The following is a 20033-nucleotide window of genomic DNA, read 5'->3' as shown; positions in this document are numbered from 1 at the left end:
TTAGGGGGTTCCCCAAACCTCCAATACTTATCAGAGAACCTCCAAAAAGTAACCTCAGCTCAACCCAAACCCTCTACCTCTTATCTCCCTACAACATCCCCATCAATGGCCTTCAGTCTTGCTTGACCACCTCAAGGAGTGGGAACTTTCTACCTCCCCAGGCAGCTCATTCTTCAAACAGCAAGATTCAATAAAAACTTCTTCCCTCTGGTGAGATGATGTCTGTCTCCCAGAGACCACTGCACAGAGCCTAGCGCCTCAGAGAACAAGGCAGCTCTCAGCTCCCAGACAGCCTCTTCCTGACAGCCCTGGGTCTATCCCACCCCACCCCTCCTTCCTGGAAGGCTTCTAACAGCAGGGGGTCCCAGACCTGTCATGTGGCTGCTAGTTTCCTCTGCAAAGTCTCCCCTTTAAGACAGAAACACAGAGACAAGAGTGATGCTTCCTCAGAAACTGTCCTCATCCCTCCTGAGAGGGTGGGTATGTGTGGAGGAAACATAAAGCCACCTACAGCCGCCTCCTCATCCAAGAAGTACAGGTGCAGATACCTTTCTACTGGCTGGGTATGCATCCTTGGTCAAGAGAGGGACTGGACCCTCTGGGCCCAGAGTAGTCTTTCTGCAAAATTAGGGTATTGTTTAGATTGGGGTTGCAAACCCAAATGCTCACTGGGCCAAGCTAATGATAGAAACATTTCTCTTCTGATTTCCTTAAATCACGCCACTCTCTCAGTCTTTCATTTCCTATTTCTGATGGTGCCCAATAGGCAAACTATCTAAAATAATAAAAACGAAAATGCCAAGGATGAAGGAAAATGGAAACTGGCACTTGGTCTCAGTGGAGGGGACAAGGGGACGAGAGGGAACTGTAGTCCACTCCCTGTACACAGGAGCTGCTGACACTCACCATCAACAATTGGTGCCATGTGGACACACAGGCCCAGGGTTAACAGACCTTAGTTTTCTAAAGAAGCTAGACATGTGAATTTTTATGTGAAATCTCCCAATTTTTAAAATGTTGGCTCAAATATTTCTTAAACAGTGGGAGGGCCAAATACAACATGTTCTGAACTATGAGCTGCCAATCTGCAATCTCTGGAGTTGGTGTTTTTAAAGCACCCTTTTTGCTGGAACATTCTGTGTGAGGAGTGAAGGGGGAAGCGAAGAGGGAAGGAGGACATGAAGGAGGGAAGGATGGCAAGAGTCACAGAGGAATCTCTCTGAGACTTGGCTCAGCCTCTACTGAGCCTCCAGACCTCTGCTTGTTGAGCAGAGGGTTGAGGGAGAGAGGGAAGGCCCAGCCTTTCCATTCTGTAAAGCTTTGTTTAGGTTAACCATGCTTTCCTCTTGCTTTCAGTTCTCACTTGGGAGAAACACAATGGCCCAGGGCCTCAGGAGTGTCTGAACAGGTCTGAACAGGATGCTCCAGTTGTGGTTGAAGTGGTGGGTCCTGGCTCCCAGGGCTGGTGGGGGGAGGGGAGACTCAGCACACTGGGCCTGAGCAGGGCTCCAGGCCTCTGCCTCAGGCTGGACCGCTCCCTGCTTCCTGGCTTGCTTCTAGCTCTCTGGGTGTCTTTCCGACTGGGCCTCTGTGTCAAGGAGGGAGTGTATAGCCCATGGTCGGTGTGGCTGACTGCCAGCCTGGCAGATGGCCAGAGCCCAGAGCTCACCGGGAAGGAGCATAAACAAGGCCCCTGGTGGGCAGCTGTGACCCAGAATCTTCCAGCAGAAAAACAGTGAGGAAGGAGGCAGAATCCCAGGGGGACCCTTTCCTCAATACCCCAGGCTGCCCAGGATTCAGGCATCAGCCTGGGACAGTAGAGGACTCCCTGGGGCACTAGGCAAGCAGCTGTCACAAAAAGGGCTGCATGAGTCCACTTTTAAGGTGTCCTTTAGCTCCAACCTTCTGAAACTCTGTGATTCTATGACTGTATGATTCAGCTTTCCTTGCTGTAGACTTTGCTGTCTATAGAGGACATCTGTGGTTTTCCCTTGCCTGGAATCCACTCCACTCCTATTAGTAGCATCCTCGTCATCTTTCCAGAAACCACCCCTCCTCCACTCTTAGTCCATACAGTTTGGGTGAGGCTGGCCTGGCCTTTCTACCCGCCTGGCTCCAGGGTAGGCATGCGTGCCAGGCCTGGTGTGGCTCATCAGCCAATTTCTTCTGCTTGCTGGGCCAATGAGACTCGATCCAAGGAATTTTGCTTGAACTCTTGGGAGAAAAGGAACTGCCAACAGTTGGTTTGGTACACATCTGGAACTGCTGGAGACCATCTGGTCATGACATGGAGGAGCTTTCTTGAGAATGAAGCCATCACAGAAGACAGCATGGAATGAGAGGGAGAGAATTAGAGCTAGGGAGAGTGGAATGGATTAATTAATTAACTGATGTATATAAGAGAGAGATCAAGACCTGAGATGACAAAATGGGTTGAGCCCCTGGATTCAGCTTCAACTGATGCAGTATCCCATCCCTGGACTTTCTTTTCTTTTTTCTTTTCCTTTCCTTTCCTTTCCTTTCCTTTCCTTTCCTTTCCTTTCCTTTTCTTTTCTTTCTGCAAGCTCTACACCCCACATGGACCTTGAACTCACAACCCTGAAATCAAGGAGCACATACTCGACTGACTGAGCCAGCCAGGCACCTCATAATCCCTGAATTTTTCAATGATATGCTACTGTAGCACCAAAATTATTTGGGGTAGAAGGCATTTGAATTCCTGATATGTCTTATCTCCCTAAATGCATAGCTTCTCAAAAGAACTCATTGTTATAAATCGCCTCTGGGAAGCAACCAGGAAAGACTAACTCAAGACTAGAATCACCACACCTAAACAGACATTATCACAAAACTATCATCTCATCTGTTCTCCTAAGGGCCAACTTATCTTCCCTCATGGTCATTTGTTTTCCTATAAACCCTTCTGCCTCCTATCGCCTATGAAAACCCAAATTCTAACCACCTCCTGGAGCCATTTTTTCTGTGGTCAGATCTTTTTTCAGTTTAATTTGCAGACCCCAACAATGAGCCTAAGAGGGTATAGGAAAAGTTTTTTATAAGCAAAAAATCTCCCTCTGACAACAGCTTCCATGACTGCAACATTCCACGCAAGTCTATGAGTTACTCTATAATTTACCTAAGAACCAAATTTTCTCATCTATTTTCTAGGACAGAGAGAAGCCAGAAGTGACCTGGGACTCTGAAGACCATGCTGGTTGACTGAAATCAGAGTGATTCGCCCATGAAGACTCAGATGTCCTGGCTACATCCCTGCCCTGCCTGTAACTCCCAACATATACCCTAAGCAGTCATGGTCAGTGCCCAGACCTGCAAAGCAAATGGCACAGGTCCCAGTGTTGCCCTTTGTTGATTCATTTGTGGGGCGCCTGGGTGGCTCAGGTGGTTAAGTGTCCGACTTCAGCTCAGGTCATGATCTCATGGCTCATGAGTTCGAGCTCCTGCATTGGGCTCTGTGCTGACAGCTCAGAGCCTGGAGCCTGCTTCAGATTCTGTGTCTTTCTCTCTCTCTGCCCCTGCCCTGCTTGTGCTCTCTCTGTCTCTCAGAAATAAATAAACATTTAAAAAAATCAATTATTGATTCATTTGTTAATTCACCACTCACTTATGGAACACCAGCTGTGTTCAGAAATGAAGTTCTTTCATCAGAGATCTTAGGATTTGATGAAGAAAACAGACCAGTAAAAAGAATTTAATCAGAATGTGATTAGTGCTATGCCAAAAATAAGCACAGTGAAGAGGCCTCTACACCAGGAAGAGAGCAGCAGGCATGTCAAAGAAGCTTCCTGAAGGCAGTGACCCCTGAACTGAATTCCATATGTTGAGGAGTCAGCTGGATAGAGGGTAAGGAAGGAAGTGCTTTCCAGGTGGGCAAAAGGAACAGCATGAAATACAAACTCAAGGAGACAGAAGAGGCTGTGGTCTATCAGAGGAACTGTCTGGCATAGAGTTGGAGTGGGGACAGGTACAGGGGGTTCCCATTAGGGACATGCTAGTCTGCTGTTTGACATGCTGGCTTTGCTGAGGACAGCTTCCTGCATGTACAGACGCAAGATAGCAAGCATTGTAGCTCAGCCCCAAACCTGAGCCCAGAGCAAAAAGTCTGACTCACGCCCATGGAAAAGAAAACAAGCTAAGAGATCCCCAGCCAGAGTCCTCAGTCAAGGGGGTGCAACAGTGTCCTTGAGTACAAGTATCTCTGAGCTCCTTGCCCACAGAGAAGGCTTGGACCTTTCTGTTGATAATAACTGTACACCACTGAAGGCAGGACCCAGAGCAAAGTCTGCCATCTTCTCTCCACCCCCTCTCCTTCTAGATTCTTCCCTTCTCACCTATGTCCTTGAGCCCTGGGGGGCCTGTGGGAAAGGAACTATCCTGGGTAAAAGTAGGTCTTTTGGAGGCAGGCGATCCTGGGTCCTAATCCTGGCTGAGCCATTAAGTGTGACCTTCTTACTCAACCTCTCTGTGCCTGTTCCTCTGAAAAATAAAGCTAATAATAGTACAGATTAAAGAAAGCAATGTATAACAGGTGACACAATCATGAATTCATTCATTTACTCTTTTTTTATATTTCCCGTTCCTTGGGATCCAGATTGTTCTAGGTGCTCTGCTGATACTTTCCATCACAGAGCTTTGGTCTCATCTTGGCCATAGGGGTGGGGCAATGACCATGCCAGCCAATCATGATATCCCCTTCTTGGCCAGGAGTGATTGGTCCCTAGGGTGGACTCAAGACGCCCACAGGCCAACCAGAGTCTGCCTTGGGGAAAGATCTCTTCTCCCTGACGTTCCTGGGCTAGAGAATAAGGATTTAGAGAAAGCCCGTCTGTCTTTGGATGAGATTACTTCTTATAAGGGAATAGAGCCAAGATGATGATGCTAATGATGATGAGGACAGTGATGATGATGTAGTACACATCAGTATGCACTGTTTCCAGCCAAATCCACTCCAGGACTTCCCAGTTCCAGGAGCCAAGTCATTAGCATTTTCCTTAAGCCAACTGAATTGGGTTTCCTTTATATGCAGATACAAAAATCTTAAGTCATTTGTCATGAAAAGGCCAGAGCTCAGTATTGGCCACGGAAAAAGAGCTCAGTGATTGGTCACACAAAGAGGATGAAGATGACCCCGTGCTTCCTTTGCCACCACCTACCTCTTTCCCTCCCCGAACACAGACTCGCCCCTTTCCTTCTGGCCTGGGGAACAGGCTGCTGACTGTTGGCCTTCTGTTTGCAACAATGGGCTGGGGATGAGGGGCATGGTGACAGAAAGGCCAAACCACACAGTATCAGGCAGTCAGGTTGGGAGCTGCAGAAGCCTCGCGCAAGGTCCCCAGCCTGGCCCCTGAAGGTGGTCTGGATTGGCTTCAGGATAGATTGGGCATAAACTGGAGTCTGACTGGCCTAGTTTGAGTCATGTCGCTACATTTATGTGGCCTCGGTCATTTTACCTTTCTGGTTTCTGTTTCTGTAACATCAGGACAATAATAGCTCCTTTCAGAGAAGTTGTGAGGGCTAGATGAGACAAAAAAAAAAAAAAAAAAAAATGATTAATGTTGTTACTATATCCAAGCAGTGTTCTAAGCACTTTATAAACTATTAGTTGAATTAACCTTGACAATAAACTGAGGAGGTAGGTAGTATTATTGTTCTCACTTTACAGATGAAGGAACTGAGGCATGGAGAGGTCAGTTTCACAACTAGTATTTCATAGAGCTGGGATTTGAATCCAGACCTGCTGACCGACCACATGCACACCCACCCAACAGTAGTGGTCCAAGGCAGGAAATCAAAACTCATGGCAGAGAGCTCAAGAGGAGTTAATACAGGCAGGGGAGCCTGGGTAGCTGAGTCGCTTAAGCATCGGACATTTGATCTTGGCTCAGGTCATGATCTCCCATGAGATGGAGCCCTGAGTCAGACTCCGCTGACTGACGGCTGGCTCAGAGCCTGCTTGGGATCTTCTCTCTCTGCCCCTCCCCCGCATGTGCACATGAGCTCTCCTCTCTCTCTTTCTCTCTCTCTCTCAAAATAAGTAAGTAAAAAAATATATATATGGGGAACTATTTAATGAGGCTAGTAGGGATGGAAACCAAGGACAGGTGGGGCAACCTAGGGACTAACACCTATGGGAGATCACTATTTGCCCAGGGCTGAGTAGATGTCACTTCAGCCCAAGAGCCATGCTGCCCGGAGCTAGGACGCTGAAGGAAGGGCCATCCTCTGGAGTCACTACCAGAGACTGCGGAAGTGCAGGTGTTGGGGATACATCCTGACATCCGCCCACCCCCCCCCCCCAGCTCTCTAATCTGCCAGGACCTCCCATTGGCCGAACCTCGCAGAAAACGAGTGGGTAGGGCATCCTGGGAAATGTAGTTCAGTCCTAGATGCTGAGCCCAGCGGGGGAAGGGCAGAGAATGGATCTGAGGCCAAACAGTAAATGACATGCATACATGCTGTACAGCCTCCTCATCAAAATACAGGGCACATGGGGCGCGTGGGTGGCTCAAATAGTTAAGCATCCGACTTTGGCTCAGGTCATAATCTCAGGGTTCGTGGTGTGAGCCCCGTGTCAGGCTCTGTGCTGATAGGTGGGAGCCTAGAGCCTGCTTCAGATTCTATGTCTCCCTCTCTCTCTGCTCTACCTGCTTGGGCTCTGTCTCTCTCTCTCTCCCCAAAATAAATAAACATTAAAAAAAAAAAGAATTAAAAAAAAAAAGAATCAAGAGGCTTCAAAGATAGAGAACAGCAACAATAACAAAAATGCAGGGCACATAAGGATAATTGTGCCATAAATGGGAATGGAAGATACACACTATGGGGGCAAGAATTTAGGTCCCTGACTCCTGGTTCAATGCCGTGGCAAGCCCAGGAGTGGAACCCAGCAGCTGTGAGCATCCTGTGACACTGAAAAGCAAGAGGAAGAGCAAGTGGGACTCCTGGTAATACCTCCTCCTCTTGGCCTTTGCACATCTGGAAGCTTCTACAGACAGCTCTGCACAGCTGGGTGCAGGACCTGCCCCAGGAAGCAAGCTCTCATTCTCTTTAAAGGGGGAGCAACCCAAATCACCTCAGCAGCCACTTTGGGGTCTGAGAGAAACAGACACAATTCCTGCTGGAAATCAGGAGGCAAATAAGAGGGTGAGGTGCCTCCCAGCTCCCCACATCCTCCTTTTACAAAGGCCATCATCCCTGTCCCTGCAGGGCCTTCTCGTTCCCCTCCTCACTGCGGGCCCCTGCAGGACCTCACTGGGCAGCTGGCAGGCAGCTACCACCTGCTGCCCTTGAAGCCGGCAGGATCCCACAGGTGACGGCATGAGCAAGGGCAAAAGATGCAGTCAGAGTGCAAGAGAAGATGTGGAGGCTGAGCCTGTCCTGCTGGGATGTAGTAGAGATGGTCACAGGAACCCTGCCCTTTGACCTGGAATTCTGCCTCTAGGAATTTATCACACAGGTAACTTTACCCAAGGGCACAGAGACTTCTGGACAAGGTTACTGACTGTAGTGTGGGTTGTGATTAGCAGAAGACTGGGGGGGAAAAGCAAGTGGCCAATTTGATTAAACAAATTAGGGTGCATTGGAACAATGGAATGCTCTGTGCTTTTACAAGGAATGAGACCCTGCTGAAACAGGCTGATCTCCAAGATAAATTGTTAAGTGAAAAAAGCAAGGAACGGAACAGTATGTCTCGTATACTCACGCTTTGCGTGGGGGAGAGTGTTTTTATGTATATTTATGCAAGCATCTATTGCTACCCAAACCCATTTGGTTTCTGAATTCAGATAGTGAGGGTTCCGATAGCAGGGGATGCTGCATTATTGGAATCTTTGACTCCTGCATTTCGTTTCAGATAGCAAATAGCAAGCGTTTGAGAGCAAATAGCTAATCTGAGAGGCTATCTGAGTCCGTTTGGTTCTTGAGTTGGAGAAGTGCTTGGATAACCTGAGTAAATAGTATGGATATCTCTATATGTATAAAATTCTCGTGTCCATGTACATGTGGACTCTCTCTGGGAAGATACACAGGCAGTGGATTAGTGGTTGCTACTAGGGAGGGTAATTCAGCCCTGAGGGAATGGGGTGGAAGGGAGACTTATTTTTCAGTTTACATATGTGTTGTGATGGTTTTAAAACGTAGCCCCAACATTCTCTGAGAGGTGGGGTCCCTGTCCCCTCCCACTCAATCTCAGTGGGTTTACACCTGCCTAGATCAATAAAGAACTGTAGAGGTGATGCTATGTGACTTCTAAGCCTAGGTCATAAAAGGTCATGTGGCTACATCTGGTTCTCTTTGTTTGCTTCCTCTGAGACAATCTCCGCCTCCAGCTCTACTCATGTTGGGAGAAGCCCAAGCCACATGGAGAGGTGCCATGTAGACACTGTGGTCCACAGTCCCGTCTGAGCTCCAGCTGATAGCTAATATCATATGTCAGGTGTGTGAGAAAGCCATCTGAGATGTTCAGCTCCCGTCGAGCATTCAAATGACTGCACCTCCAGCCCCTGTGTGACCACAATGCTACCATACCAGAGATCCCAGGTAAAAACCACCCATCTGAACCAAGTCACACACAGAACTGCAAAAGACAGGAATATAATGCTGTTTTAAGCTGCTAAGGGTGGGAGTGGTCTGTGTGGTGGGAGTTGATATTAACGGAAACATATATATCAGCATACATACCACTATTCAAAATTAAGAGTATTTTCCTTGTAAACATACAAAGGGCAGTGCTACATGTTTACTCCTCACAAGGTACCACCATTGTCTCCATTGCCAGATGAGAAAACTGGAGCTCTGAGAAGTTCTTGGGCTAGTTGTCCAAGAACACAGCTCAAAAGAGGCAGCCCTGGGATATGAAACTGGGAGACCTGCCAGCCCCGGGGTGTTCGCTCCTGGGACCCTGCTCCCATTCCTGGCTCACTGTGCTGTGTGCCTCACTTTCCTCAGGGAGGGGGTGTGGAATAGGTGAGGGTTCGAAAGGCCCAGCCCACTCCAAGCCCCAAGCCGGTGCAGTGACACAAAGGGGTGAGGGTGAGCAGACATGGTGGTGGGGTCTGTTGGGAGCCGCCTCTCCTTGGCTGTGGGAAAGCCAGCCCAAAGTTGCCAGATCTTTTAATTTTTTAAAGGCAACTAGAAATCAGATTTTTATGTGCAATCTATTCCTATTTCATTGTTGGCAACTCTTTTTTTTTCTTTCTTTCTTTCTTTTTTTTTAACTGTGCAGACTGAAAAGCAAAACAAAAACAAAAGCCTGCCGATTTGTCTTTCTGGACTAGGAGGTCTCCAGGGAATTTTCAACTCAGACATCTTGACTTTGAGCAGAACCTCTCTGGGGAGAGACTGCAAATCCCAATCCCAAGTGGCTCCTATCTGAGAAAGGAGAGGGTGGAGCCAAGGTGTAGATGCCTCAACCTCTCCCGCCACTCCCCTCCCCTCCCCTCCCCTTAGTGGAGAGGGAGCAGGGGGTGCTGGGGAGCAGGGAGTGCTGGGAAGCTCAGCCACGGGGAGCCCAGGGCGGCTGGCCGTGCAGGAGGGCAGCCAAGCCGCCCTGAATCCGCCTCCTGAACCGCCCGCCTTCCCAGAGCTGTCAGTCAGCTCCCTGGGCACTCAGGGAGACTCAATTTCAGTTGCAATGGGAAACCACCCTGGCGCCTCACCAACCGTTTCTCCACCTCTTCTGTTCACCCACTGCTTTTCTAATGGGAACCCTGCCCCTGCCTACTACCCCAGTCGACCATCCTTAGCAGAGCCCGGATTGGGCCAGACTTGGCTGTCTCTCTGGGCACCGCACCCCCCCCCCCCCCCCCAGCTACCTGCAGTGTCTTCCATTCCCTCCAGAGCCTGAGGCCCATTCTGTCTTCAGCTGACTTGTCTTCCTCAGATACAGCCTGGCAGAGCAGGGCGGCATGATTGATGAGCTAAGAAGCTCTGGCTGGCAGGCGGGTGGGCAGCCAGGCAGAGCCACGGCTCTCAAAAGATAGCAGAGGAGCTGCCCGGTAAGGGGGGGCGGGGAGCCCACAGCTACCAACGCTACCATTGCCCAAGCTGTCACGGCAGTCACTCTGGGCAGAGCAGATAACCACAAGGGCCATTGGATACCGTGCGTCGCACACAAGGATCCTCAGTCACTGAGAGTGCTCCCTTCTTTCCCCACTTCAAAACAGAGACCCAAGAAATTGAAGATGGTGAGCTTCTGAAAGCTGGTATTGTCTGTCATTCAGTCATGCCACTCTGTCCGGGTGTTTATCATTTGCCCAATCATTCATTTGTTCATTCAAACATGAGGGTTTGCTGTGGGGATCAGCGTAGCATTGCAGTTGCTAGTGTGGTCTTGGGAGGGGGGGGCGGGGTGCCAGGCTGTTTGAATCCAGGCTCCATGACTTCCTGGCTGTATGACCTTGGGCAGGTCACGTCACCTCCCCAAGCTGCCATTCCTCTCTCAGGTTCTGCTACAGTGAGATTCAGTCAGGTCCTACATGCAAAGTGCTTGGAACAGAGCCTGGAATATAAAAAAGGTAAATCTTTTCATTCATTCAACACCAAGTAACTGAAGGCTTGTGGGGCTATAGCTAGGATTGAGGCAGACGAGTGCTCTCATGCTATTTACCTTTAAGAGAAAGAAGACTGACAATAAACAAATAACTGAGCACAAGGAGGGAACAGCACATGTAGGGATCCTGAGGCAGCAACAAACCTTGGAATTCAGGAGAGAGAGACTGAGCAGTGTGGCTAGCAAAGCAAAGAGGAGTGCCACCTAGGTGGGTCTGTCCCTTAAGCATCAAACTTCAGCTCAGGTCTTGATCTCACAGCTCATGGGTTCAAGACCTGTACGGACTCTCGGCTGTCAGCACAGAGTCCGCTTTGGATCTTCTTCCGCCTCTTTCTCTGCCCCTACCCCACTCTCTCTCTCTCAAAAATAAATAAACATTAAAAAAAAAAAAAAAAAAAGGAAGGGGACAGCGTAGCACAGGAGCTTGGGGCCCAGCAAGGACTTGTAGGCTGGGATAAAGATTTTATTTTAAGCACAGTGGGAAGTGACTGTGCTTTTGTTTTTGTTTTGCTTTTCAATCTGCACAGTTAAAAAAAAAAATTACTTGCCAATATTTAAAGCAGGGGAGTGGGCTGATGGGGGAAATGGAAGAGAGGGCCGCAGAGCTCTCATGGAGGCTGGCGCCAGGGCAGCGGTCATGGCAGATCCGGGATGGGGTGAGAAATAGAGGGGACAGGTCTTTTCCTGGATAGCCGGAGGAGAGAAATGGAAATCAAAGTGTCCACAATGATTCCTGGGCATTTTGTTTAAGCTGCTGTATGAACAGTGGTGCCATGAACTGACATGAAGCTGACTGGAGGGACAGTGTCTGGCAGGTCTGTGGATGATTAGTATTTTGCTTTATTCAGTGAGTCAAGAATAAAGGGTAGGGGTGCCTGGCTGGCTTAGTTGGTAAAGTGTGCAAGTCTTGATCTCAGGGTTGTAAGTTCAAGCCCCATGTCGGGTGTAGAGATTACTTTAAAAAAAATAAAATCTTTACGAAAAAAAAAGAGGGGTTCCTGGGAGGGCAGTTCGGTGTCTTACTCTTGGTTTTGGCTCAGGCCATGATGTCAAAGTTTGTGGGTTCGAGGCCCGCATCGGGCTCCATGCTGACACTGACAGAGTAGAGCCTGCTTGGGTTTCTCTCTCTCTCTCTTTCTCTCCCTCTCTCTGTCCCTCTCCTGCTCGAGTGTGTGCTTGCTCTCTCTCTTAAAAATAAATAAACTAAACATTTAAAAAAAAACGAATAAAGGGCACAACACTTACAGGAAGTCAGGAAGTGGTCTCTGTCTTTAAGAACTTGTGGTCTATTTGGGGGATCAGGGAAATGAGCAGGCAGTGATGATCCATTGTGATGCCTGCTGTGATGGGGAAATAAAGGGTGAGCACCTATCCAAACATGAGGGAGGAGTCCTAGGCTGATCTGCTCCAGCCAGGCCCTGTCTCCAGCCTCCCTGCTTGCCTTCCTCCCTCCAATGCTCCAGTACACAGGCCTTTCCATTCTCATAACAAGCCATTTGCTTTCCTGCCTCTGAGCTATGCACATGCACCTGCAAGAGTGCTGCCCCACACCCTTCTAGCTCAGCCCTGTTTCTGTCCCTCTCATGTTCACTGCAACTTAAATTATTGTATTGTTGTGTGTGTGTGTGTGTGTGTGTGTGTGTGTGTGTGTGTGTGTGTGTGTGAAATTGTTTAATTGGCTGTTTCCTCCCCAAAGAATCCATAAGTTCCCAGGGGACAGAGACAGAGTGTGTCTTATTCACTCCTGGATCCCAAACCCTGGGCACAGCCTAGCATATGGTAAGTGCTCTGTAAGTAGAGAAGGAAGGAAGGAGGGAAGAGAGAGAGGAAGGAAAGAAGGGAGGAAGGAAGGAGGGAAGGGAGAGAGGAAGGGAGGGAGGAAGGAAAAGAAGAAGGAAGGAAGGAAGCAGGGGAGGGAGGGGGGAAAGAAAAGAGGAAGGCAGGCAGGCAAGGCTTGAAAAAGAAATTGAGTTAAATGGGCAAAGAACAGGGGAGGTAAGACTATTCCAAGCATAGGGAATGGCTTGTGCAAAGGCTAGGAGGCGAAAAAACGGTGTCATCAGAAAACGTAAAAGAATGGAAGAACTGCAGCCATCTGTATTTGCTCTGTGCCCTCAGTCTGGCAGACAGGAGGTTCTCAGTAAGCATGGAGGGCTCTCTGCTCTCCTCCATGCTGTGAATAGACAAGCTGTAGCAGAACAGCACAGGGCCTGGGAACTCGTAGGGTAGGACAGCGCCTCATTTGCACACTGCCACCCCCTGTCCACAGTGCCTGGCATAGACTGGCACATGGTAGGTGCCCAATAGTTGTGGAGGTTGAATGATGCTGGAAGGACATTCACCCCTCAGCCGAGAAAGTGACAGGATTGGATAATTCCAGAATGTTAGCACCAGCAAGGCATTTACAGCTTAACTTGTACATGCCACCAATGAGGAAACTGAGGCTCACAGAGGGGAATGGATTCACGCAAGCTCACATAGCGAGTCAGTGGCAGTGCTGGGATGGGAGCCCAGGTGTCCTGATTGCTGATTCAGAGCCTCCCGCATCCTGTCCCCTCTTCTATCAATCTGCCTCCTTCCCTCTCCAGCCTCTGCCTTTCAATATGTCAGAAACCAGCAGATTGGAGCCAACAGGAAATCCCTGAGTGCCTTTTACCAGGGTGAAGGCATTATGTTACAGGGAGGGCAGATGGGGCGACCCATTAGTGAGCTAACACTGAGTTCCTGTGGGTTCCATTAGTGCCTCAGATTAACCCATTAGCACCCAGTGGAAGCCAGAAACACAGGGACCCCAGAAGGTTGAGTCACAGAGTAAGCCAGCTTTGATGAGGCTGAGGAGCAGAGTTGGAGGGACGGAAAAAGGGCCTGTCCTCTTTCCTTGGAAAAGGTTTTCCTTAGAGAGGGTGCCAGATAGTGTTAGGGGTGACAAAGAGCAGGCAGGATTCAGAATTGAGGTACTTCAGAGCTCGAGGGAGCCAGTTGAGCTGACCCTTTGTTCAGTGAAAACTGAACAGCAGAGAGAAGGAATTGTCTCTAAGTCACTTATGGAGAACCCAGGGTTCCTGCCCATCACACTACATTACAGGACTCAAATGTGCTACTTTTTTTTTTTTTTTTTTTTGGTCAGGGGGAAATCGGAAGTTTATTCTCCCCCTCCCCCCAGTCTCACTGATTGCCAGTTTATTCTTAAAGTCAAGATGTTGCGATTCCCTTAAACCCTCCATTCAGTATGAAAAACAAGCTTTAGGGGAGCCTGAGTGGCTCAGTTGGTTAAGCGTCTGACTTTGGCTCTGGTCATGATCTCCAAATGTGCTACATTTTTAGCTATGGCTAAAAATACAGCCACCCATTATGGGGACATCATGCTAACTGCTTTATATACATCATCGCATTTTATTCTCCTGGCAACCCTGCGGAGATCCTGGGGGCACTATTACCCCAATTTATATGGCAAAACTGAGGCTCAAGTTGGTTAAGTAACCTGCCCAAAGTCACACAGCTAAATCATGGAGGAATCAATGTTTGGACCCAGGCAGTCTGATCATCAAATCCTCATCTTTGTCATCTACCATATCCCGCTGAGCAGCAGAAGTAGGCAGAACCACTAGTTAATAAATATTGTCTGCAAAGCTCTTCCCACCAGTCATGCATTTTAATTTAACCACTTGGAGATGATTCTATCATCCCATCTTCCAGGTGGAAGATGCCAGGCCCAGTGAAGCCAAGCACCCCACCTAAAGTCACCCCTACAAATACTGTCAGAAGCAGGACGCGAACCCATTTATCTCACTCCAAAGTGGGCCACTCCACTACATGAGTGTGACAGCCCCGCACTAGGACAACTGTGAAAACTCATTCAACGAATGTGCTACTGAGTGCCTGCTCTGTCTGCCAGGCCCTTGTTTCCAAGACCAATGGATCCTGCACTTCCGCAGCTTGTGTTCTACCTGGGGAACAGGACAGACAGACAAGCAATTCCAGTAGGGTAGGGATGAGCATTGGATGTCACGGCGTCATCTAGTCTTAGGGGATAGAGAAGACCAAGCTGAGTCTTATGGGCCAATTAAGCATTTGTCCAGACAAAGAGAGGAACCCAGCCCAGCAGAGGCCCAGAGGTATAAGAGAGCTCCAATCTGAGCCACAGCTGGGGCCAGAGCTTTAGGGAGAGTAGAAGGAGCAAGGTAGAAGTGGAGATTCAACAAGTGACTGGAGTGTGGACTTTATGCTCAAGATAAGACATCGGAGGGACAGAGGGACACTTTGGAACTGCTGCAGGATATGATGCATTTAGAAAGCTCAGGATCCAGAGGAAGGGTACGGGGTGGGGACAGATGCCTAGAAGCTGGCTTGGTGGAGTTGCCAAAGATAAGGAGGGCTTTGGTGCTGGATTAGATCTGTGAGGCCAGTTTCCTGCTGGGATGACAGGCAGATGGAAGCGTGGGGGTAGGGGTGATGAACCATGGAAGAGAAGTATGGAGAAGTCAAGTTCTAAGGACCTGTTGAGTATGAGATGCCTGAAGGGTATCCAGTCAGCTCTGTCTAGAGTCTGGCTAGAATTTCTGGCCTGAATTTCAGGCCTTCCTGGTCTTAAGGTTTAGCAGACTTTAGACCTTCCTGCCATGTTCCTCAATGTCCTCATCTGTAAAATGGGTAATAACATTATGTCACAGAGCTGTAAAGATTAAATGGATATCAAGTATATATAACTAATGTATACAGCACTTTACATTGTCCCAGGCACATGGGGATGCCTAATAAAGGTTGGTCGAATAAATGTATGAATGGATGGTTCTTTGGGCTGTGGCTGCTAGAAGTTATTTAGGAACAGAGTTGATTTAAAAACACAAAGGACTTTTCCTCCCTCTTCACTATTTAGCGCTGGGTTGGGAGGGTCAGGGAGAAGTATAGTAATGCAAATGTTCATGTGATCTAGTTAGTCTTTATGGAGAACCTATCTCCCTGTGGTCAGATACCACTGGGAAAGGAGACTATAACTTCACATCAGGTCAGGGAGCCGGACACCAAGTATTTTAGGTGATAAGTGTCGTCAGGGAAATGTAAGAGAAGCTGAGGCTTTTGCACCGGGAGAGGACCTTGACGTTTCAGTGGCACAGAGCTGGGGGAAAGGAACCACTGAGCAAAGGCCCTAAGGCTGCAGGGGATTTGGTTTCACTTAACTCTGAAAATACTTTCAAAGTGCCTCCTGTGTCCCAGGCACTCTGGAAGGTGCAGAGTACTCATCAGAGGGCAATACAGACACAATTTCCTGCCCTTGTCAACAACAGTGTCACCTCTGGCCCCTAAGAAGACCTTATGATTACGAGGAAAAGTGCCTCCTTTTGGCCCTACTAAGGTGACATTGAACCAAATGTGGGAGGTGAGGGACTGAGCTTCCCAGGCAGAAGAGACCACCAGTCAATGGCCCTGTGGGGGAATGAGCACGGAGAAGGAAGAAGGGGAAGGAAGGCACATGTGGCTGAGTGGACTAGCAGGAGAGGAGTCCAAGAGGGGCTATGGTCTGAATGTTCTGGCCCCTCAAAATTCATATGTTGAATCCTAATCCCCAAGTGCTGAGTGCTGATATTAGGAGGTGGGGGCTTTGGGACGTGCTTAGGTCATAGGGCAGAGCTTTCATGAATGGCACTAGTGCCCTGAGAAAGGGGACCCCAGAGAGATTCCTGGCCCCCTGCTGCCATGTGAGGATGCAGAGAGAGGTCTGTGACCCCTACCTGACTGTTCTGGCTCCCTGGTCTTTGGACTTCCAGCCTCAAGAACTGTGAGAAATAAATTTCTGTTGTTGATAAACTGCCCAGTTTGTCGTATTTTGTTACAGCAGCCTAAACAGACCATGATAAGAGGTCTTGAGCCCCAGGTCATTAGGCCTTGGGGGCCACTGAAGGGACTTTCACTTGGAGACAAATAGGAGACACGGCAGGGTTTGAGCATAGGCGTGGCTTGACCTGACAGGTCACTCTGGCTGCTGTGTGAATAGACTGAAGGGGCTGGAGGAAGAAACAGAAATCAGCGATGAGGCTGTTGTGATAATCTAGGGGTCAAGTGTTCAGACCTATTGGAGACAAGGACTCATTTGGAGTTGACAAGGACTCCTGAGAGGCTGCTTGTGGCCATAGAAGGGAGGAGAGGAATCAAAGATGACACCATGTTTGGGCTTGAGTAATTGTGTTGTGGATGCCATTGATGGCAGTGCGGAAGACATAGGACTGGGGACGTGGGGAGAGAGTCCTATCAGCATGAAAATAGCAGAGGGCCACTTCAGTGAATAAATGGTAGCTTTTTTTTTCTTTTAAGTTTATTTATTTTGAGAGGGGGAGGGGCTCCAAGCAGACTCCATGTTGTGAGTGCAGAGCCAGAGCCAGACGCAGGGCGCGAACTCACAAGCCATCACATCATGACCTGAGCCAAAACCAAGAATCAGACACTTAACCCACTGAGCTACTCAGGCGCCCCTAAATGTTAGCTTTAAGATGACTACTAGACATCCATGTGGAGGGGTCAAGTTAGTGGTCGGACCCCAGAGAAGTCAGAACTGAAGACATCAATGATGGTGTGATGGCCTGTGAGTGCTACTTAAAGTCACAGCATAGGACAGGATCACCTAGAAGTGCCTTGATTTAAGAAGGAGTTCAAGGACCATGTGTGAGGAGAGGGAGTGGGGTGTGCCATTTTGATGCCTAGTAGAGGAACCTGTTTCGGAGAATGAGAAGGGTCAGCCAGTGAAGTACAAGGAAAACCGAGACATTTCTGTGGGAGAACAAAAGCTTTTCAACAAAGCATTCCACTCAAGGGGAAGTAATACAAAACTAATACTAGGGCGAGTCTGGGAAGGATATAGCACTGGAAGGAAGGGAGAAGGTGACTAAGAGAAACAATAGGTTGGAGGTCCAGATCAAGTTACCAGATGCTGGAGGGAAGAGAAGGGAAAAGGAGGGACAGGAGGTGCTGGTCAAAGAGAATGAGGACCTCTTAGGGGCGCCTGGGTGGCTCAGTCGATTAAGCATCCCCCTTTGGCTCAAGTCAAGATCTCGCAGTTTATAGGTTCAAGCCCTGTGTCGGGTTCTGTGCTGACAGCTCAGAGCCTGGAGCCCACTTCAGATTCTGTGTCTCCCTCTCTCTCTGCCCCTCCCCCTCCCCTGCTCAGGTTCTGTCTCTCTTTCAAAAATAAATAAACATTAAAAAAAAAATAGTAATGCTGGTGATAGGGGTTAAAGATACCACCATGGGAGGAAGTGGCTGAGATGGGTTGAGGGTGACAGGAGGAAGGGAGATGTCTGACCAGTGAGAGTCGCTTTAATGAAATTTGCAGGAGAAAGTAAGGTAGGGACCAAGAGCAGGCTGTCCCAAGATGGGCCACTTTGGCAGACTGGTGATTATAAAGATTTATTTTTTTTCATGTTTTATATTTATTTTGAGAGAGAGAGAGAGCAGGATCAGGGGAAGGGTAGAGAGAGAGAGGGAGAGAGAGAATCCTAAGCAGGGTCCGTGCCGTCCCCGCAAAGCCTAACTTGAGGCTAGATCCCAACTGTGAGATCATGACCTGAGGCGAAATCAAGAGTCAGAGCCACCCAGGTGTCCCTGGCATAGTGGTGATTTTAAATAAAAGTTACCAAAGAGACAGCCTGTGCAAGTGAGACACCCAGATCCTTCTCTGTCCCCCTTAAAGCAGGAAATAAAGCTACCACGTGAAAGGCACCCTCCCTATACCAGGAGGTAAAGAGACAGCCTTATCCAGAGATGGGAAATTTAGAGCCCAGAAAGCTGTATGAACAAGCCTGTTACTTCTCACTAATTTCCCACCCAGCCCGAATTCTGTTTAGCATTCCTTACTAAAGCTCCCAAAGTTAAATTTTCTTTGTCTGGTGGATTCCTCAGTCTTATTCCCTTTGTCTAAAAAGTATGCCTTAGTCATTTCTTTGGGTCTCAATTTCACTATTGGGCCTCTGAGCACGCGTTATAAAACTGTGGTGTTTTGTCTCCTGCTAATCTATCCCATGTAAATTTAACTCTTAGTTCAGCAGTTAAAGCTTGAAGGATAGAGGAGAATGTTTTTTTCCCTTCAGTAACAAGCGGGGTTGTGGGGCGTCTAGACTGGTAGTAGTAAGTCCACGGGACTTAATGAGTAGAGAAGGCAAAGGGAGGAGAAATGGGTTGCAAAGCTCCACGAGGAGCAAGCAAGAGAGTGCCCTTACCCCCCACCTCCACGCCCCGATCTACTGCAGTGTGTGGGAAAGTTAACAGCTTCCCACGAAGGGGTTGTAAGGTTGGGGTCCTGGGTGGGGTGGGCAGGTTTCAGGGCAGGAAGGTGAAAGCAACGTGCGGAGAAGCTGAGTATCCGTCAGTTTGCTGAAGACTGCAGCTCCGGAGGGCACGAGGGAAGGGTGGTCGCGGAAGGGGGGAAATCTGGGTCAAATCAGTCGTGCAGAGCCTTGTGGCAGCCAGGGCCAGGTGAGGGACGATGGACGCCACGGGAAGCTCGGACTTGTGGAGGCGTAGGATCTAACAGTTTCACCGACGAACTCTGCGCGCACCTATCCTGAGCCCCGCCCTTAATAAATGTTTGCTATTCGGTTTCTTATTTCTGCAGGCTGCAACTGAAAGGAGCCTGCTGAACTCCCCGGGGCCGGCGCTCCCGGCTCCCCCCAGGGGAACCGGCTGGGGCGGGGCTCGGATTCCAGGGCCCCACCCGGGGCTGTCCCCCCCCTCCCCCCGGCCGCTCCCCCGCCGCGCGCGTCCCTGCTGCTCTCGGAGCCCGGGGAACGGGGCGTGTCTTCGTGCTTTGCAAAATAGAAAGACAAAAGACTGCCGGGCCGAAACCCTGACCCAGGTAGCCCCCGGCGGAGCGCGCTCCCTCCTTACAGCCGGCGGGGCTCCGGGAGGGCAAGCCCCGGGGCAGCGCCGAGGCGGGAGCAACTGTGGGCGAGCCGAGGCCCCTCCCCTTTCCCGCCCGAGAGAGGCCTCCTAGGCCGCCCGCTTTCCAGGCCCTGGGACCTGCAGCCCCTCGGGGCCCAACTGAACGGAAGAGGCCCCTGGGGCCCCAGGCGCCTCACACCCGGGAGCTGGCCCGCATCTGGCCGCCGGGGAGAAGCTCCACCCCACCCCCACCCCCGACCTGGATGCCCGCCGGGTCCTAGGTGGCCTCGGGCAGGTTGCCTTCCGTCTCTGGGCCTCAGTTTTTCTCATCTAAAAAGAGGCGGCTGGGCTCCATTTCTCCAAGGTCCCTCCAGGTTAGAGCGGTCTGTGTAATGACGCGCCTTCTTCGGATTTGAAAATACCTTCCCTCAAGGCCTTCAAGTGGACCCTGGGTTGTTTTGGATGGCATTTATCCATCCTACCTCCTCGGGGAGAGAACTGTTGGCAGTGAAGGGGTACCCTCCAGTAGGGGTCTGCACACTTTCTCCCCCGCTGCAACCCCGTCCCCCGCTTTCTATAAAGAGGCAGAGAGTGAAAATTT

The sequence above is a fragment of the Acinonyx jubatus genome, chromosome A1, assembly GCF_027475565.1.
Source record: "Acinonyx jubatus isolate Ajub_Pintada_27869175 chromosome A1, VMU_Ajub_asm_v1.0, whole genome shotgun sequence".
NCBI classification, from domain to species: Eukaryota; Metazoa; Chordata; class Mammalia; order Carnivora; family Felidae; genus Acinonyx; species Acinonyx jubatus.
Note: the sequence above shows the minus strand (reverse complement) of the source record.